This window comes from Magnolia sinica, chromosome 5 (assembly GCF_029962835.1).
Source record: "Magnolia sinica isolate HGM2019 chromosome 5, MsV1, whole genome shotgun sequence".
In the NCBI taxonomy this organism is placed as follows: Eukaryota; Viridiplantae; Streptophyta; class Magnoliopsida; order Magnoliales; family Magnoliaceae; genus Magnolia; species Magnolia sinica.
This window is the reverse complement of record NC_080577.1, coordinates 108,636,872-108,658,907: the sequence shown is the minus strand read 5'-3', so window position 1 is coordinate 108,658,907 and position 22,036 is coordinate 108,636,872.

Sequence of the window (22,036 nt, the reverse complement as noted above, 5' to 3'; positions counted from 1 at the left end):
AATGAATGATACTGGGTATGTCCATTAAAATTCATTATTTGTTACTTAGGTTAACATGAGATCTACTAGATTTACTTATGAACTTGTTTAGGGATACATATGATTAGACCAGAGACTCATCAAGTGATTTTACTACTAGGCTTAGCACTTTAAAAGGGTTTTATTGGATTTATAAAAGTTTTCAGCTATTAAAGTTTTTTTTTTTTTTTAAATAAAAATTGTTAAACTTGTTTTATCACTTTTGTTGATAATATGATGAACTAAATGTAATGGTCCACTGCTTGATTAGCATGGTATCTAGATTTATTATGGATGACTTGCATTATGGAATAATTAGATTATGAATATAAACATATATTATACAATTCAATAGACTTCTTCACGGTATGATACATCAAAGTCCATAGGGTGGTTGAGTACTGTAGTAATATGTGCACCTGGAACCCTAATATCTATTTATTAAGATCTTATTGTAGAGAAGGAAAGATGGCCTCCAAGTCTAGCCCCCTCCCCTTAGGCATCACCTTGTAGAGAGAGAGAGAGAGAGAGAGAGAGAGAGAGAGAGAGAGAGAGAGAGAGATCCCATTCTCTCATCATCCTTCCTTCTTCTCTTCATCTCCTTCATATGTGTGCATGTGTAGTCCATCTTATGGACATGTAGTATCATCCTTGGCCCCTACAAAAGGTACTAACACTGGCTCTCTTAACTCATTTGCTTACAATAAATCAGGGAGAAACCTATTTAATTAGAGGATCATCAATTGCCATGAGAAAAATACAACAAGGAAAAAGCATCATGCCATTAAATTGCATAGGTAAGATACAAGCTATTAATCATGATATTAGATCTTTATAGAAATATGAGACTATTGTATATGATAATTCCAAAGGAATCACATGATTGATTTTTTATTTTTTATTCCAAAACATCCAAACATGATGTTTATATAACATCCAATCCATTCATCTGACATGCCTTGCAAGGACGAATGGGTTACCTAAAATTACACTATTCTTCACCTCGGGTTCGTAAGGTGCGTCATACCACATGAATCAATGTGACTTATAAAATCAAGACAAAAAATAAGGTTATGTATGTGATGGACAAAATGTATTTTATTCACTTTAAATTATTCCCCCACATAAGAACAAGTAACCTTAGTAAGCACTTAGCGTGATGTACGTAAGCATTTTATAAAGAAAGTCATTTTTGTCTTAGGATTTTAGATTGCTTTATCTTTTGAGACAAGAGTATGGATGAGCGGTTAACTTTGGCTACTTCATGCCACCCAAGGTTAATTTGAGGTTTTGGAGACCATGTGTCGTGTCAATAAAAAAGATGAGGATATGTCTCCCATACATGGATGCAAATTACATACCAGTCTCTGTGGGCTCATTATGATGTATGCGTCTTATCTATTGTCCATCGGTTTTTCCAGATCACTGCGGGGCATTAACCCAGAATTAAAGAATACCCAAGGCTTTAGACCATACCACAGGAAACAATGTGAATTGAACACCTACAGTTTCTTGAGGGCATAGACATTTTTATCAAGCTGATATTTGTGTTTTCCCTTCATCCAATTATGTGTGTTGTTATTTGTGTTTTCCTTTCGTCCATGTCTGTGTGACTTTGTGAATATGTTGGATGATGGTAGGCCCTAGGAAGGTTTCAATGGTGGACAACATTATTCCCATTGTTTCATGTGGTGTGGTCCACTTGGGCTTTGGATATTATTCAATTTTGGGCTCATGCCCTAAAATGAGCTAGTAAAAGGGATGGCTGGCATGGATAGGACACATACATCATAGTGGGCCCCACAAAGTTTACTCAATACGCAATCTGTATCTCGATAGATAAGGGAGGTTTCTCTTGGTGATTTTATGAACTGGTCATGTACAACCGCACCACAAGTTCATCTTTCTTCTGATATTCCTGAAAAAATTGAACCATTAAAATGGTAGGCCCCACATTGAATATCATCAAGTAAAAAATTATCTAGTTTTAGTTTATTTTAGTGATTATATTATAAGAATCAATTGACAGTTTGACTTATCATGAATGTATGACCCATCTAGTGAGTTGATCATCCTAATTTTTCACAAGGCATTTAAAAAAAATAAAATGATGGGACCCATTGGTTTCATGGTGCGAATATCATCTATGAGTGGTTGTTAGTGAGGAAAAATGGTACATGAATATGCATGGTAATTCCGCTACAGGGGGATTTATAGATCCCTAACTGTGGGCCCACTTTGATATATCTGTATTATATCCACGTTGTTCTTCTATTCTCAGCTCATTTTAGGGTATGAGCCCAAAAAATGCAGCAGATCCAATTCTCAGGTGGACCATACCATAGGAAAAAATGGTGATTGAATGTCTACCATTAAAAACCCGTTCAATTTCAATCATGTGATTAGTGTGGGCATGCCAGAATTGAATGTGCGGCTCAATTCAAAACTAAACAATTATGACCCCAAGCGCCAAAATAGGAAGATACGCCGAAAATTGACTGTATGTGACGATGATCGAATAAGATTGGTTGCCTATTTAATTAACTACTTGCACAATGACACTTTAAGATGATCAAGCGATTATTAGAGGGTGATGTTTGTCCTTTGAAAATGGATTACACTTATGCCTTTCATACGAAAAGACTTTTTCTTTAATACAGATAAAATTAAAATTGAAATTCTTACAAAATGCCATTTCTTTATAGTAGGTGTCATTTTAAAGATTTCATATGAACTTCTCATTCAGTTCAGGACGATCTCCTCTCATTCATCGATGATCACGGTCCCAATATATTTGTATATTTTAATTGCACCATGACTTATCAAATGGTAGGGCTCACTTTATTAGTGCCTAATAATTCCATTAGTATACATTATGTGTATGTGTTTGGCTTGAAATTCAGTCATTGATGCGTGTGTGCAGTGCCAATTATGCTAGAGCCTGACGTGGCTCGGTCTGAAATGAATGCATTTGACCTCAAGCGTTAAGATAGATCGAGAGACCAATAATTTAACAGGTTGATCATCTCTTCTGCTACCTAAATAATAAAGCTAGGCAATTTGTAAAAGGGGGGTTCCTCATTCCAATAAGTTCTTTTTGCATTTTACTCAAAATTTTTTTTTCTTCCCATGATAACAATGATTAATCAATTAACATAGTATGAGAATAACTAAAGTAAAAGAAACTGAATTTATAAATAATATTAGAGATAAACACTTATAAACTAAAGAAAAAATTCTCAATGATCCAGTGACTATAGCGTAGATGACAAGGTCCTAAAGCTAAGGACTTTCTTGTTTTGCTGACTTAGGCATAGAGGAAGGGAATTACACACTAAAGTAAGCTAAAGTAGGTCCAATATAGCAACATAAGATGGAATGGATTACACTATTCGTAAGTTAAAGCCGGCCCAACGTAACAACGTAGAGATGAACTGAATTACACTAAGAGATGAGCTAATAACTAAACTAAGATAAGCAGCGCTATGCTATAAAGTTATACCATGTCGGATTGGCAAGCGATCGTAGCTCTTTAATCTTCCTCATATTTATATAATTTCTAGGCGATTATTGGAGAGATCTTCATAACAACTCCTCATGTTTGCTAACAGGGAAATAAGTTTATGAGACTATAAATGGTTGTGGCCTATGAGACAATACCATGTGTATCGATTGTTCATCATGGGTTAGCCATTAATTGTGTACATGTCTTCTAAAAACTATGTAGGTAAGAGTTCTTCATAAGACACCATGTGTAGACAATCATTATCCATTCTTTCGCTTGAACATGTGTTCTACGTTGTGAAAATTGGCTAACTTAGACATTATTGTTATGTCACTTTAGAACTCTTTAAGCAGTTTCGGTTGTAAGGGTCTCTTAATTTTACATGATACTATGGTGCATTGGATGAATCCGTTATTAGCTAGAACTGAATTTCAATTCATTACTCATTATTAGTTATGAGGCCACTAAATAACTAACTCTATCACGTGAACAAGATATGCAACACGTGTACTATGACATTAGCTGCCTGAGTTTACCCCTTTTTGTCTGCTCATAATTTTTCAATTCTAATTAAGTTAAGCTAATTGGAGCACTCGTAGAAGTTTAGATGCCATGTGGCATTATTTGCATCACTAGATCTCAATTAGTCAGATTATTGACCATATGAGCACCATTCATTGGGAACAATGTTAGTTTAAGGTCCACATTGATGGGCAATAATGGTTGGACGTCCACATTATGACCTTCCCTTAGGCCTTGTTAGGCCCATTCTCATCATTCTTTAGTGGGATAACCCAAACGATTGGGCCCCCCTTTGATTTTAATTGATTCATCATCGGCCATCCATTTATGGTCTTTGCCTTGCGTTGAGGTTGATTATCAATTACTGATACCGGCTACTATTGCTGATTATGAGTTTATGACAGCATAGCATCATGATACATGCCCATATGCATCATCTGTATGTTTGTTATGAGATGTGATTGGCCATTGCATATGCCATAGTGCAGGTGGTTTATGGGACTCCCTGATAAGCAGAGTTATCCCATATGAGCACACGGTATATGCAGGATTGATGCATATTGGACTGCGTGACTCATGCATTTTGCATTTGTGTGATTGTGATTACTATACGCCCTAACGACATCAGGGCTGTGGCCTCCACAGACACATCGTGGGTGGCCAAATTGGATACCGAAAATATTGTTTCTAGCATCGGGGCACCATGATTCCCTGGGTGAAAATTTTTAAACCCGATGGTACCAGAGGATGACTCCAACGTCGAGACCGAGTGGATACATGAGCGCATGAAGGCCGAATACCAGGAGGTCGGGTCTCCCACTGTATCGTTGTCTGTTGGAAAGGGGTGTGGCCTTACCCGTTTGAGCGTAGGGGGCATTATTAGGCTGAGTTTGACCAGCTCGTGAATGGATCCGCTATCGACATGCCAGATAGGTATTTGCAGACTATTGACTAAGCGGATAGTGAGGTTTCTTATGCTCACTTGAACTACGCGCCTGGGAAAGGGGCAGTGCCATTTGGAGTGTATTAAACCTTGGTAATTATTCAGAATGAGAACTGTGATATTTGATGCTCTAGTGATGAGCTGCATTGATATGTGGATTTGGATGATGATTGATATGCTTGAGTTGCATCTCGCATCATATGGTCTTGATATAACCGATAGCATTCATATCTTGCACCGCATAGCCTTGGTATGGTTGATTGCATTCATGTACTCATCAACATGATTCCGCATTACTCTGTCATTGCATTCTGAGTACGTTCATATTATGCACACACTTACACCACCCTTTAAGCTTTCTATAAGCTTATGCACGATTGATGCGTGTAGGTGACATCAGGACGCAACCGTAGCTTCGCCACAGTAGGAGCGTGCAGTCGAGCTTCACGAAGTTTTGTGATTATTATTTTATATTTTCCTTTATAAACTTTGTACCTTAAAGTTTTTATCGTGGTGGATTGTATGATGGTGTTCTTGTGGTTATTGTTTGTGGGTTATGCTTATACTAAATCAAAATCATATTTGAAATCCTCCTTATAAGATCCCAATATCGGAACCTAGTGTATGGGTGCCGGGAGCCGAGAATAGGGTACTATGAAGGCTGTCAACGCTGGATTTGGCGATCGAAAATTTCGTGAGCCCGGTTTCGGAGTTTGGGGCGTGACAGAGGTGTTAAGCCGGTTAGCACTCCATTAGCCAACCACTTCAAGCTATCTAAGGAGCAAGGTGAAAAGATGCAGGAGGAATATGACTACATGGCTAAAGTCTCATACGCATCAGCTATTGGGAGTCTCATGTATGCTACGGTGAGCAAGAGGTCAGATATTTCTCAAGCAGTGGGAGTTGTTAGCAGGTTCATGAACAACCCCAGGAAAGAACATTGGGAAACTGTGAAGTGGATCCTCAGATGCCTGATAGGTACTGTGGATATAGGGCTGTGCTATGGTGGATTGGAAATCAAGATACAAGGCTACATAGATTCAGATTTGGCAGGAGATATCGACAGTAAAAGAAACACTACAGGGTATGTCTTTACTCAGGATAGTGCTGCAGTCAGTTGGGTCTCTCAGTTACAGAGGATAGTATTTATCAGCACGATGGAAGCAGAATATGTTGCGGCTATAGAAGCGTGCAAGGAGATAGTGTGGATGCAAGGTTTTATGGAAGAGTTGGGTAAGAAGCAAGCAGATTGCAAGTTGTACAGTGACAGTCATAGTGTAATACACTTAGCTAAGAATTCAATATTTCATTTAAAGACCAAGCATATTGACATCAGATATTACTTCAAACGTTCGCTACTGGAAGATGGATCGATTGCTCTGGAAAATATTCATACAAGTGAGAATCCTGCGGATATACTGACCAAGGCGGTCACACAAGAGAAGCTGAAGCTCTGTTCAGCTTTAATTGGTCTTCAGGCTTGAAAACAGGGAGGTAGTGCACTCTGGATGAAGAAAATGAAAGTTTACGCTGATGTGTCTCAAAGTGGGAGATTGTTGAGATGTGGAGCCACATTTGGACGGTCTCTCGACCAGTCGAGTGCACTACTCGACCAGTTGAGTGGCCCACTCGAGCAGTCATAGACTGGCTTGACTCAAAGTCTAGTGAGCAATGGTTTTTTGGTTCCACGGTACTCGACCGATCGAGGCCCATGCTCGACCAGTCGAGTGTCCGCTCGACCAGTCGAGCACCCTGCTCAACCAGTCGAGGTTACGCAGATTCGTTTTCGGATTTGATGCGGGCCGCGGATTTTTGAGTTGGTTTTCGCAGAGGTGCGAAAGGGGAGTTACCTAAACTATAAATAGGGGTCCCTAGGGCTTTTCTAGGTATGATGAGAGTTATTCAAAGGTGTGGGCAAAGGGTTTTCTCTGTACTTCCAAGGAAGAGGTTAGTATATTGTCTTGTAATCTTTGTTTTTCTTCATAGTGGAAGTTTACATCCGTGGTTTGTTTTTTTTTTTTTCACCCTTGTTAGGGCTTTTCCACGTATATCTTGTCTTGTGGTTTGTTTGAAATGCTTTGATTCTTTTCTAGTTTATATTTCTTCTTTTTTGTCGTTTATGGGTGAGACCGGAGATTAGATCTCGGTTCACTGCGTTGTTGGCATGCTGCCCAACAAGTTCTCCTTAAGACACCATGTGTAGACAATCATTATCCATTCTTTTGCTTGAACATGTGTTGTGCGTTGTGAAAAATGACCAACTTAGACATTACCGTTATGTCACTTCAGAACTCTTTGAATGGTTTCGGTCGCAAGGGTCTCTTTTACATGATACTATGGTGCATTGGATAAGTCCGTCATTAGCTAGGACTGAATTTTAGTTCATTACTCATTATCAGTCATGAGGCCACTAAATAACTAACTCTGTTACATAAACAAGATATGCAACACGTGTACTATGACATTAACTGCCTGAGTTTACCCCTTTTTGTCTGTTCATAAATTTTCAATTCCAATTAAATTAAATTATTGGAGCACTCGTAGAAGTTTAGATGCCACGTGGCATTATTTGCATCACTAGATCTTAATTAGTTAGATTATTTATAAACAATATAATGCTTGATATAAAGGCATTCAAAAATTATACACATTGTATGTGACATGTGGTAACTCAAATAAAACACACCAAAGTGTGCAAGAGTCTACCCTTAAGTCAATATCTTAATATCAGAACAATCAAGACACCTGGTTTGTAGATATTTGTTTGTAGAAATACGATGGCTAGGATATTTTTTTACATTTTAGTCCTACAACCAAGTAATCTTAATTATTGGTCTATGATGCATCCGACGATATATCTAAACTAGATACCATAATTTGGACGGTTTAATTTAACTATTCTATGCCACATGTGTAATTTTCTAAGTGCCTGAGTATCATCACCATACTCTGTCGGAGTATTAGAAGTTTTTTATCTTTGTCATTTACAACAGCACATGTTCTGATAAAGCAAAACAGATTAGAATCTTTATGCATAATAGCAATTAAAGTAGTGAGATATTGGCAAAAAGTCACAGCATAATCGAGATTTTTAAGCTTCCGTACAGCACTACCAAGTTAGAAAAGTTAATATTAATATCTTGGAGAGAAGTTCTAAATTTCAATCGATAGAGCTGTCTCTATCATAAGAAGATAGTGCACCTGTTTCACTTGAATGGAGACCGTACATGAAGTGGACCAAATGATATACGGGTTATGGTTGAAATTTTAATATAAATGAATAATTCTGTTTATTTGAATGGTGGCCTTCAAAATGAAGGTAAAAGACAAATATTTAACAGTTAACATTCAAGGAGGGAATGCTTGATATACATGAATGGTTAGGATTGTCTTATTAGATTAGTTTTTGAAACAAGAGCCATCGAAGATAAAGACCACTTGGTGGACGGTCCCTATCTATCATCTCCTTTGCCACGTGTATGGTGGAAGGTGGCTTTATTATCCTAGTGTGATTGAGACAACTCTGTCATGTTACTTGCCATGATATAATAACGATCAACATAGCTTTTGGGGAATGAAATTACTAAATTATCACAATTTTCTTCGTTTTTGGGAGTGGACTGGGTGTTACCCTTACTGTGGGGGTACCATATTGATGAATTTTTTTAATACATCCATGTTGTCCGTCCATTTTCTTGTATCATTTTTTAATGTGATCCCCTCCCTGGCTGGGGAGCTCCAATGCATGTGAGGTTCTCCCAGGTGTGAAGTGTAAGTTGTGGCACCGTATAATGACATTGGCACACCTCCCTTTAGCCCAAAATTATCATTTTGCCAGTCAATCCAACCGTTTAAATCATGCCATGTATCAATCTTAGATTACAACCTTCTAAGTCATTTTCAACCCTAAACTTGTCAAAAATTGTAGAAAATTTTGGTTTGGTGGATATAAATAGCCCATCCTTTTTTTATTTCAAGCATTCATTTTTATCTAGAACCCATAGAGGCACTGGTGAATCTTGAGAGCATTCCTTAAGCCATCTCAGCTTGTCCATCCCTCCACCAAAGAGAAGTGAGAGTGATAGGAATGAACCTAACCAAGGTTAGCTTAGTCCAACCAAACCTCTAGCCCCTTGAGCCACGAAGACCTTAATCCTAGCCATTCAACTCAATCTTTGTGAGACTCTCGTCCATCTTCATCTAACTTTCGATCAACTTTATGTATTTCATACATTAGCATCGTGCAATATCCATCCACTTCTCAGCCCTCCCTTTTGCATTGTACATTCACATTTTTATTGCATAGCATCACGCACCTAATCAACTTGGGTGTATGAACTGTGACTTGCCGATAGAATCAAATTATGCCCATCAATCTCTAGTCGATTAGATTACACTTTGGTGAGTGGAAAAGACAATGCAAATTTATCTAGCTAAGGCAACACCCTCTCAATTAATGGTGTTGCATTCGACACTGCATCGCACACATATCATCACATACAATTTCATAAACATTATATTGCATACATCGCACTCAACACCTGATCTGTTTAAACATATGTTTTGTGGCTTGCTGACATAATTAGATCTTGCCCATTAGATGTTTGGACCAAGTACTTCATCGCTTCGGTAAGTGGTTGGGTCTAGGGCAGATTTATCTAGCCAAGACTCTAACTTGTTATAGGCACTGCATTTAATATGGCATTACATATGCCATTACATCATTAGCACGCAAGAACTAATCTTAATCCTCAATAATTTATTTAATCTTATGAAGTAGAGATTGTATATTTGTATGAGCAGAGTGCGTGCCTAATGCATTCCCTCTCTGCAATCGTGGTTTCTTATCCTGAATCTTCAATCATAGATTGAGAAGTCATCTTTGAGCTGAGAATCTTCGAATCCTCCACTATAACATTTTTACAAGGTTTAGCCCACTATAAAAATGGAGTAACTGGTGGCAACTTCAGTCAAACATAACCTCTTCCTTCATGCACAAACATCAAACCAACCGTGAGTACTATCCCACTGGCACACGATTCCAACATCCACAGGATCTTGTCCTAAATTAGGCTGAAAAAAAAGGATGGACACTTTGGATATACAAAAAATTGTTAAGGTGGACCCCAAGGTAAGGCTAACCCACATAACACCTAATCCAACACCTAATTCACTCCCCAAAGTAATAAAGTTGAGAACTGTGGGGCCATGTGGAATGGGTATGACATCCAACCCGTCCAACATATACACCCCATTGTGACGATCACTCATAGAAAAATGTGAATTTAGATGTTTTTAGGCCGTTTATGTTAGCTTTCCATGGTATTGTTGGTTCTGCCCAAATTTCATTTATCTTTGTGATAGGACTCATCCATTGGATGGGTTAGATGTGATACACGTACTATATGGGCCCTACAACTTTTCCACGAAAATTTCATTCATCTGATTTTTATGATATAGGCTGGATGTCGTACAATTACAACATGGGCCCACAATGTTTTAACTTAATCGCTTTCTCGTGAATTTTGTGGTAAAAGTCCTGCTTGTTAGTTTTGCACAAGTTAAAAAATGGTGGAGGCTTTTCATCCTTCACATAGAATACATGTTCTGCAATCCTATCCATAGAAATCGTGGACCTGACTATGGATGGACCACCACGGCAGATAACCTAAAAATGGGAAATAATATTAACTTGATTATTATTATTATTATTATTTTGAATTTGGACCACTCACTATTTTACCCATGACCATCAACATTCATTTGGTACCAGTCATGTGAATTTAAAGACGTGTTTTATCTACAATTGGACCCACAATTTCAACGGTATGGTAGCCGTACATCCGTCCAATATCTCACAGGAGTAAATCCAACATTTTTAAAATTGTGTAAAACTTAGAGAGGAGTTTGGCCATCCAAAATTAAAGATACAAATAGGCTTATATTCCACTCCGGCACTGCGTGAGATCCACGTTATCTGGTTGAATTTGATTAGGTTGCATGCCTCTGTCAGATATGGACTGTTTAAGTACTTTACTCACTGACAAACTTTTTAACTGGAGCGGATTAAGTGAGGCCCCAAGATGGTGTGGCTCTTACCATGGGCCCCACCTTGATGAGTGTATTCTGTATCCACCTTATCCACCCTTTTTCCATATCATTTTATGGCAAGATCAGAAAAAATGAGGAAGATCCAATTATCAAATGGACCCTACTCTAGGAAACGGTGATTGAACACCCTGCAATTAAAAAAAAAATAGGCCGCACCTTAACAGTTTTGTAGTGCTTATTTATCTTCCAATCAATTGATAAGGTCACATATGACTCGACGAAGGGAAAAATAAAATAAAATCAGCTTGATTGAAAACTGATGGACAGTGTGGATACAGAATACATACATAAAAGTGGGCTCCAAGGCAAGGGCCACACCATCTTAGGTGAGGCGAGGGTCTCACCTCCACTCCCCTTTTAAACATGTTTTGCATGGCTTCATTTCTAATGTGGCAGGGTAATCAAATCCCACCACCTCGTGTCCATCTTATGCTGAGCAGTAGTACCCAATCTGTCCCAAAATCACAGGCCTTTTGTGTATACCACACGTCTAACATATGAAAAAATAGATAAAATACAGGCATCCTGCAGGTTCCAACGGTAATTGGCAAGTAATCCAATTGATTTGCATATTATCATGACCTTACAAAATTTGAAACTTTACCATGTCAATAAGATCCATTAGATGTAGGGAATGGATTAGGCATGGCCCCACCTCACCCAATACTGTGCAACCCTGACCATGGGACCCAACTTGATGTATGTTTAGTATATCCACACCGTCCATCTGTTTTTTCAGATCATTTTAAGGGCATGAAATAAAAAATTGAAGCAGATCCAAATTCAAGTGGACCACACTATAGGAAACAATGATGATTAACCATTAAAAACTTCTTATGGGCTATAAAAGTTTTGGATCAAGTTGATATTTTTTCCCCTCCATCTAGATCTATGTGACCTTATCATCAGTTTGGCTAGAAAATAAACAGTACAGTGAGCCCTAGAAAGTTCTCAACGGTGGGAGTTCAATCACCACTGTTTCCTACAGCATGGTCCACCTGAGATTTGTACCTGCGTCATTTTAGGTCTCATGCACTAAAATGGGTTGGGAAAATGGATATGACATACCATAGGTACAGGAAGGTGGGCCCTGTAGTCGGTCAGGGCTGCTCCTAATCCGCTCCCTAATTAAATGCAGATAAAGTTGCAAGTATTTAAACAAATCATGACCTTCGAGATAAAATGATAACATAAAGTCTTTGAATATGAATTTTCACACGAAGTCCTTTCTTTCCTATTTAGAATGAATGGATAGCTAATGGTAGGACTCCATGTATAGGTATAGGTGATGAATGACATGATTTGCGTCATGCCAAATATCTTAGTGGTGGGGTCCACAATTTGCAAATTTGGCTCACTGGAAATTCCAATTTGAGATATTCACAGTCAGGTCGTGACCATGTGCCCACCTTGATATAATGTTTTATATATCCACGTGATCCATTCATTTTTATAGCTCATTTCACAGACATGGGCCCAAAAATAAAGCAGATCCAAATCTCAGGTGGACCACACCATAGGAAACAACCGTGGTGATTGATGTGGGCCACAAAAGCTTTGTATCAAAATGATGTTGTACCCTATTTTTGATCGATCCTGGGAAACTCAATTGGAAATGACACATGTTATATTAAGGGAAAGATATAGTATGTTAAATATTTGTAAGGATACTTAGAGTGTTTTTTACAGAATTACAGCTAATATTATGATAATACAAAGAGCAGTTGAGAGGTATTCAAAAGCAAACAAAGTGGTCGAGAAGCATCCAAAAAGTAGCCGATAGGTGCACAAAAGTAGACCAAGTGGCCTAGAAGCGTGTGGAAGTAAAACACAACTGAAGCACAATCAAACATCTAGAAGCGTATTGCAGCCGAGAGGCCGAAGCACAGTTGAACGTCCAGAAATAAAAGGTGACTGAAAGACACAGAACCTGATTGACAAAATAAGAATAGTATTTAAAAAAAAAAAAAAAAAGGGTAACAAAAAAGTATCTAGGTAAAGGCTTTTTTACTACAACAACCGTTGAAGTAATGAAAGAAGGGTTTGGAAGAACAAGTTGCAACAAAACTCTATAAAAATACAGATGAATCTAACAGAGAAATACCTCAACCAATCCAACACAACAACCGATCAAATCAAATTTATCAATTTATCTTTTATCTCAACTTATCATAGGAGTAACGATAATCCAGTAATAGTAATTCTTCACTATAATCCTTAGTTGTAATCCAAGTTTATGCTTATACGTTAGATTTGTTCTCTATTCAATATCAATTAGTTCATTTATGAGACACATTTTTGCACTTGCTCATAGTCACTGATTGTGAGTTTTTTGCTTTTGTTTGATTTATACTAATATTTTGAAAGTCATTTCTTGAGAAAGGCAAATAGTAACTCATTTTCGGAGGAAGAACCTCACTCTTTGATTATCACCTGATCGTTATAAACTTCTACAAGTAACTGAGCAAGCGATTGATCTTCTCAAAATTTGGTCATATACATTCATATTGGATGTATTTGCGTAATTTGGCATTTGGGGTCAAAGTTGATCAATTTGGATAGAGTCGCTATATCGATTCTGACACGCCCACATTATTAAAAACAAACCAAGTGACCAACATTTCTTAATACATTGGACAATAGAAAACAAGCCAAGAGCCTCCAACAGATGATATTTTTATTTTTCCCTTCATTCAGGTTTGTTAGACCTTATCAACATGTTGGATGACAAATAAATATCATGGTGGGCCCTAAGAAGGTTTCAATGGTAGACACATCATTATCTCTAATGTTTCCTGTGCAGTGGTCCACTGGAGATTTGGATCTGCTTCAGTTTTGGGCCTTCGTTCTAAAAGGAGCTAAGAAAATGGATGGATGACTTGGATATACAACACGCTACATCATGGTGGGGCCCATGTTCACGACCTGATTGAATCAACGCCCATGGTTTACCTATGTGGTGATTTGAGCTCACCATATTGTGCGAATGGACGTGGACTGCGTACTACACCATAATCATCCACACTCAACACATTGCGGCTAGATGGTGCTCTGTGGGCCTTACAATGATGTATGTATTTTATTGGTGTTTTACATTCTATTTTGAATAATTGTTTTAAAACTTGAGCCTAAAAATGAGGTAGATACAAACCTCAAGTGGACCAAACTACATGAAATTAGTGATGATTGAACGCCCACCATTAAAAACTTCGTAGAGCCCACATAATGCTTTTTTGCCATCCAACCCATTGATTAGGTTACAAAGACCTAGTTGAAGGGAAAACACATGTATCATCTTGACTAAAAACTTTTGTGGCCCCCTGTAGCACCTCGGGTTTTCAAGGGCCGTGTAGGAACTCAGCATCCAAATTCCCAGGTGTGGCTTATATCCTAATTATGGTGATTTGTACATAAATCAGTTTAAATGAGTAATAAGGAATCAGCTGGAACATAAACCACAACCACAACTAATCTACTGAAATAAATGCGGCTAAGAAATATAAGTTTATAGTAATATCAACGGGTCACATAAGGCATCGTCCGATAAAATTTATATAAGAAATGCCCAAAAGAAATGGTGCGCTAGATCCCTACTCAACAACCCATAAACAACCCACACAATATACGGTAATCCACCATAAACTGGAAGTAGGAAAGCTCATCTTCCCTAGCCATGCTCACCTCACTCAGCTCGTCGAGCTTCGCCTCACCTGCATCTAGTAAAGGGTCTGGTTGGTGTTTTAAAACACCGTCTCAGAGTGGGAGTGAGTAGCTAACTCAGTGGGTGTCATCAGCCACAAGTTACATCAAATAACAATTTCATAATGAATTTAATGAAAAACACACATTCATAAATTATTAACTAGTCTTTGTTAATGCGTTTGCATGAGTTGTGTATGATGCATGACCTCACCCACAACACTCCCTCGAGTGACTCCGTCTCACCGCCGCGCATGACCAACACTCCCTCGTTGCGACCTCAACTGCCAAGTCGCCAAATCCTATCTAATGCAATGCATGAATAATGTTAGCCGAGTATTTAGTTAATTTCGTTCATCCAACAGGTTGGCGAAAACTGGTACACCCCGACGATATCAATGCCCTCATCCATTTGCAAGGCCAGGACCTCTCAATGTGTAAGGCCAAGACCCCGCGATCCTTGATCCCATCGGAGTCCCCACCATTGATTGCAAGCACGTGGGGAGTGCTGAGAAGCGGGATCGTTCGTAGTCACTACGGGGAGGCTCGTCACCCCAGCGTAAGCTAACAGCTCAGATATAGCATCTCATTCCACCATACCTAGCTCACGAGACTGTGGATCAGTTTCTAATTGTTGTCAGTGGGCGTCAATGGGTGAGGGGTGTTCTAAGTTCCAAACAGGCGTGAGCAAACATAGTTAATAAGCATAGTTGGTCAGTCGATGGACTAGACCATCCAAATTCAGGCGAACACATAACGCACGACATTAGGTGCAAGCAACCCATGTAGTCCTACTACTATCGCCTATTCGCATCCACCCAAACCAGTCAGTCTAGTCACAGGATGGCCCAACCAATAGGACCACCCTCACAAATTACAGATCCCTGACCAATTCAGAGAATGGGCTATGTTCAATAACACTTCTAAGCAGCTAAGAGTTTATCTTCAAGTTCAGATGGAATTAAATGTGCAATACATCAAGCATAAAATTTCAGGATATTAAGATGAATGCAACTACTCTTAACAGCATAAATTAGACATGTGTGTAAGTGGTGTTGGATTTCTTAAGAGGTAAAAGATCACACATCATCCATAGTGCAGGGAAATACTAGCATCCATTCAACAGGGAAGAATATGCAAATATCAGATGCAAGAATGAACATGCAGCACAAATTCTATGCCCAACAGTTTGGAGATTAATCAAACATCAATACATGCAGCATAAATGCATGCCCAAATAACTTGAAGACTAATCAAACATCAATTTTCCATCGCATGCATGTTGGGTAGATGTATCATATAGGTTCCTAACTAGGTTTTTTCTAAATTACATATGCACATCAATCTAGCATCCACAATCATTAAATTTATCCTAGAATGAGTACTTGGCCACATAAGGATATTAATGGTCCGCACTTTGTGACGAACAACTCGATTCACGACGCCCGTAGGGTTAGGGTGTTAGGAAATGCACCCGCATGTTAGGATAGATACAAGGGCCTAGCTTACAAAATGCATATATGGAGAAGAATAGTGATTACATAGGAATCTTGCTTTGTGGTGGTGGATGCAAAGTTCTTATAGTTAGGGATTTGGGGAAAGTCACAAATTCCTATATAAATACCAAGAACTATATGAGATTCTTGTAATCCATTTTAAAAAGAACCTAAGTTAGGAAGTAGGTTTGTTTCTTACCTCTAAATCGCAAATGGGGTGGATTCGGCGGAGGAAAGTGATCGATGTTAGGGCTTTGATTGGAGGAAACCGATGAAGGGAGGCACTAAAGCTTCCCCACCCTACTCTCTCTTCTTCTCTTCTTCTTTCTCTTCCTCTTTCTCTCCTTTGAAAATGCAAATTCTTATGGGAAGAGGGAGTGCCCAAATGAAGCCCTCATATAGTGCCAGATTTGGTGTAAATGGCCTCAATAGTTGGATTTTTACTATACTAGCCCTATAGGAGGGTTTTTCTAACCTTTAAGGCCCATTATGGGGTGTACAAGTCAATATACACCGGACAATAGTTAGCCTTAATGATGATCTACGTATGGATATGATCGACTCGCCATTTGGATGTGCCAATCAACAGATATGATTAGAAGTCTATTTTAACGGTCACCGATGGTTGATCGGGGTCGCGGCTATATAGATATGAGCAGAAAAATATCATTAATCGGTATTCCAATTTTGGTTGTGGATTGACGGTCCGAAAGCCACAACTTCATGAAAGAGCAGAATGTCTATTTCACTTAAGTTTCAGATTTCAGCCTAGGGGATTCGCGCTTTGCAAGTACTTAGTTTTCGGCCCAAGTTGAGCCGTTATGGACACTACCCAGGTCTAACTCCCGTGATGGACATCGAGCCCAGTAAGATGGGCATTATTCTATAGTTTTGGAACTAGCGGCCCACTAATGAGTGGTATAAAGCTTGTTCGAAAAATCAGGACATTTCTAGAATGAATTAGATATTGAGATTTCTCGTAGGCAATGATTAGGGTTTGGATTAACTATATTCATAGTGTGACCTATTTATAACTAATGAAAGTGGAGATTTGACAATGATTACTCTAAACCGTCGGTTTTATGCTAAAAGAGTAATGGGATTGATTTGGTCTATTAGTCAAGATATGGGCCTCATCTAACTCGACTTCGAGTAGATTCTTTAATTTAGTTACGATTGTCTTGATTAATCAGTGGTATGTCGGTTAGATTTAGGCTCTGTGTGAGCAAATTATGTTGGCTTCCTACGGTTGATTAATCGGATTTGTGCGGTTCTTTACTGGTACCACCCATGTATAAACTAACATTGAGTGTTAATGGCCAGTAAGTGATAATATAAGTTAATTACATTTTTTTAAAAATTCAAAGATTTTTTGGAAATCCAAAACAGTGAAAATCCAGGACGTTACAGTTTGATAGGGAATATTCTTTTATGTTTCATACCCTTGTGATTGTTACTTTGACTATGGATTTTTCTAGTTTGTTTAGTTAATAGGGTAACCAGTTTCATAACACATACATCATGGTGGGGCCCATAGAGCACTGGCTGCAAGGCGTTCAGCTTGCATGCTCGGTGGAGCCCACCATCATGTATGTGTTTTATCTATGAGAAGCGGATTGCGTACCGAGTAACTCAATACCCTAAGCGTACTAAGTAAACTCTGTGGAGCCCACCGTCATTCATAAATTTTATCCACTCCGTCCATCCATCTTACCAAATAAATTTAGGGCTTCAATCCAAAAGTGAAGCTTATAAAAATCTCAAGTGGACCACACAATGTGAATTGAACGTTTACCGTTGAAAAGTTCTTGGGGGCCACAAAAGTTTTAGATCAAGCTGATATTTATGTTTTCCCTTTATCCATGTCTTTTTAATCTTATGAACAAGTTGAATGACAAATAAACATCACTGTGGGCCTCAAAAAGGTTTCAATGGTGGAAATCAATATGTCCACTGTTTCCTATGGTATGGTCCACTTGATTTGGGGATATGCTTCCATTTTGGGCTCAACACCTAAAATGATTTGTAAAAACGAATGAACGGTGTGGATAAACTACATGCATTCATGGTGGGCCCAATAGAGTTTATTCAATACGATAAAAGTGTACTGACTAACTCAGTACGCAATCCGATTTCTTATCGATGATGCCCATAGGTTTTTGTAGATCATTTTAGGTCATGAGTTCAAAATTGAAGGATATCTAAAGCTTAACTAGATCACACCATAGGAAAAAATGAAAAGAAAATTGAAAACCTACGGTTAAAAACTTCTTAAGAGCCAAAAAAGTTTTAGATCAAGTTAATATTTGTACATCCCTTCATGTAGGTCTGTGTGACCTCATCAACAGATCAAATGTCAAATAAAGATTATTGTGGGCCATAGGAAGGTCTCAATAATCGATGCCATCATCCCCACTATTTTATGTGGTGTGGTCCACTTATTGTAACGTCATATAAAATATTTGTACTATACCCTAGGATATCCACGAGTATTACTATTAGAAGACCATACAGGCCTAACTAGATACCCTATTTACCTTCAAATTATCGGTTTTAGGACAATTATGATTGAATATCCATTTTCGCTAATTGCGAATATGTTACGTTATGAACTTAGTTAATCCAAACATTGAACGTCATGCATGTGAAATCTTGTTGACTTAACTTATTCCGAAAATGCCTAGATTAATCGAATTAGTTTTAGATCACTTGTTCATGGTCTGCTAAATCCGAAACTATAGAAAGACATCCGTCTTATCGGGCTTGACGTCCATTGTGGACTTTGAGCCAACATCGGGCCTCGAATCATTCAACTTCGGCTCGTAGGGCGAGTGCATAAGACGTGTGAATGCCCTTAGAAGATGTCTTGAACTTAAGTTAAATGTCTCTGTCCTATTTTCACCAAAGTTGTGGTTTTCGGGCCGTTAGATTACAATCAAATTAAGGACACTAACTTAGTATCTTGCACATATTTGTATAGTCATGACTCCGATCGATGATTGGTGGCTATCAAACAAACTTAGAATCTTACCCATTGATTGATGCATCCGAATGCCATGGTAATCATATCCATACATAAATCACTATTAGGGACAACTATTGTGTGACATAGATCAACCCGTACACCTCTCCGTGGTCCCTAATAGTTAGAAACTACCTCTCATAGGGTTAATACATCAAAACCTTGGTCTTTAGGGCTATTTGCACCACTCCTGGAGCTATAAAAGTCCCATTTTGGGTAATTCCTTCACTCCATACGAATTTATGCCATAAACTAGAGAGAGAGAGAGAGAGAGAGAGAGAGAGAGAGAGAGAGAGAGAGAGAGAGGGTGTTTGGTGCTTTCCTTTTACCTTTCCTCTTTAATCAAAACCCTAGCTGCTCCCAAATCTTCTATCAACTCTCTTCTATCAATGATCATAGGTAAGAAATGAATCATACTTCCCGATCTAAGTCTCTCTATGTATGATTTCATGAATCTCACATGATTCTTAGTGTTTGCATAGGAATCAATGCTTTTTTCATAAACCCTAATCCTAGAAGTGTGATTAGGTTGGGCGAAACCCTTCCAAGGTGTGGACTATTCTCATAGGCTTCCTCTTATCAACCCTTGAAGGTGATAGACCACGATCTTCAATTAATCATATTGAAATTCATATGATCATTATGCTTAAATTGTCTTATTATTGCTAACCCTAATGCTATTATTATTAGTAGGTAACATGTTTGATGAAATGATTAACTTATGAGATTCCTATCATTAGAGCTTTGATGTGCCATGTGACCTAAGTTGTTGATGCACATGTGGTTTGCATTGATATACAATGGATGGTAATGGTTGCACACGTGTTGTCTTAATATATCCTGGTCCGGTATCTCAACCATTGATGTATATGTGAGTATTGGAACGATATAAGTGGATTGTGTTAATTCATATATGTACTAAATTGATATACCTTGTTGTGATATAATGCTATCGAAGTGAGCATTGTTGTGTATCTGAAAGATATATTGTTATTATAAAGGGTTGAGCCCTGCAAATCTCTTGAATAAGAGGATAGCCCCACTTTGAGTCGGGTATCCTAGACTTATACAGCCGATTAAGGTCATACATGAATGAACAATAGTAGTTGGAATTACATGGGATGCTTTGCAACAAGTGTCAATTTTGTCTGAGGTTCTCCCTAGTCAATTAGATCAGTCTAATACTTAGCTCGATCATTCTTATATTTTGTGATATTATAACACTTTAAAGAATTTGGGATACCATTGTTACCAATGAATGAGGTTCATTCATAATCGTTAGTGCGTTATGATCCAACAAGACTCAAGAGACAGACATAGTGGTATGAGATACCATGTTCGAGCTATCGGCCCACGCTAGGATGATGTGCCTGCCACATTAGTAAAACATTAGGTAATGACCCTATCATATTAGTAAAATATTCGGTGACAAGCCTCCCCATAGTGACCATTGAGTACTCATGAAAGCTACAAGCCTACCGTATTGTTAATAGATTTGGGTATGTCCTCAACTGGGTGGTTTCTATGATATATATGTTAGATGTGGTGGATATATGTTATGGATTTTCAGTTTGTATACACTTGTTTTTTTGTTTGATATATATTATTTAGCTTAGCTCTTATGAATACTTTCATACTAATGAAACGATATAAATAAATAATACTTCTGAAAAGCAAAAATGACACTCAGAATATCATGGATCGAGCTTGTGCTCGACCCCTAAAATTTGGAGCGTTACACTTATGCTTTGGATATAATTCAATTTTGGGCTCATGCTCTAAAGTGAGCTGGAAAAAATGGATGGATGGTATAAATAAAATACACATACTTCATGTGGGCCACATAAAAAGTATCCACTTGTGTCGTGAGCTCTTAACTGCACAATCTACCTCCCCCTTTTTTAACCCCTACTACAAACACTCTGATTTTAAATTCACCTATTTTGGTATTAGCTAAAATCTAGCCTATCATGTGGAAAATCAAATTCAGGCGGACAAACAAATCCTTAAATTCACGTGGTATGGTTTACATGAGTCTTGGGATGTTCTAATTTTCGGAGGAATCTATGACACATGGGAAGAGTGGATTAGATAGTGTTTAACATAGCTACGTGGTCCAATAAGAAGTTGCCATGTGTTGTCGCTATGAGCTTAATAATGATAGGTCCTTACTTGCATGGGAGAGTATCTTTAGCAATTTTTCCTTTGGTGATACACATCCCGTCATAGATGTAGTGGCATCGAACCTATGCATGCCTTTAAAGGAATGAAGCGTCGAAGGACATGTAGCCCTAATTCATGTAGCACATAACTAAGGAAACATACCCATCACATTTATAAAAGACCCACCGTGACAAGATCCTATCATAGATCCGGATATGCTTGGTAAGGTCATTTCTCATAATCTTTCAAAAATTAGAGATTTTTTCAAAGATGTTCAAAGCTCTTATGACAATTACAAAGATTTTGAATATTCAGAAATCAGACCAATATCTGAACAGATTTAAACTGATGAATTAAGGCCCAATCAAAATCTGATGGAACCAATTCCACTAGTTCCATGAATATCTAATGTCACGATAGGAGATATTTGGAGATGGCTTTGATCAAGACACAATTAGATGCAATATAGCTTTGAAAACAATTTCTGATCTACAGAAATTGGTACAGCCATGCTGGTATAAAATGATAATGAGATTAAGAGCTCCAAGCCTATACCA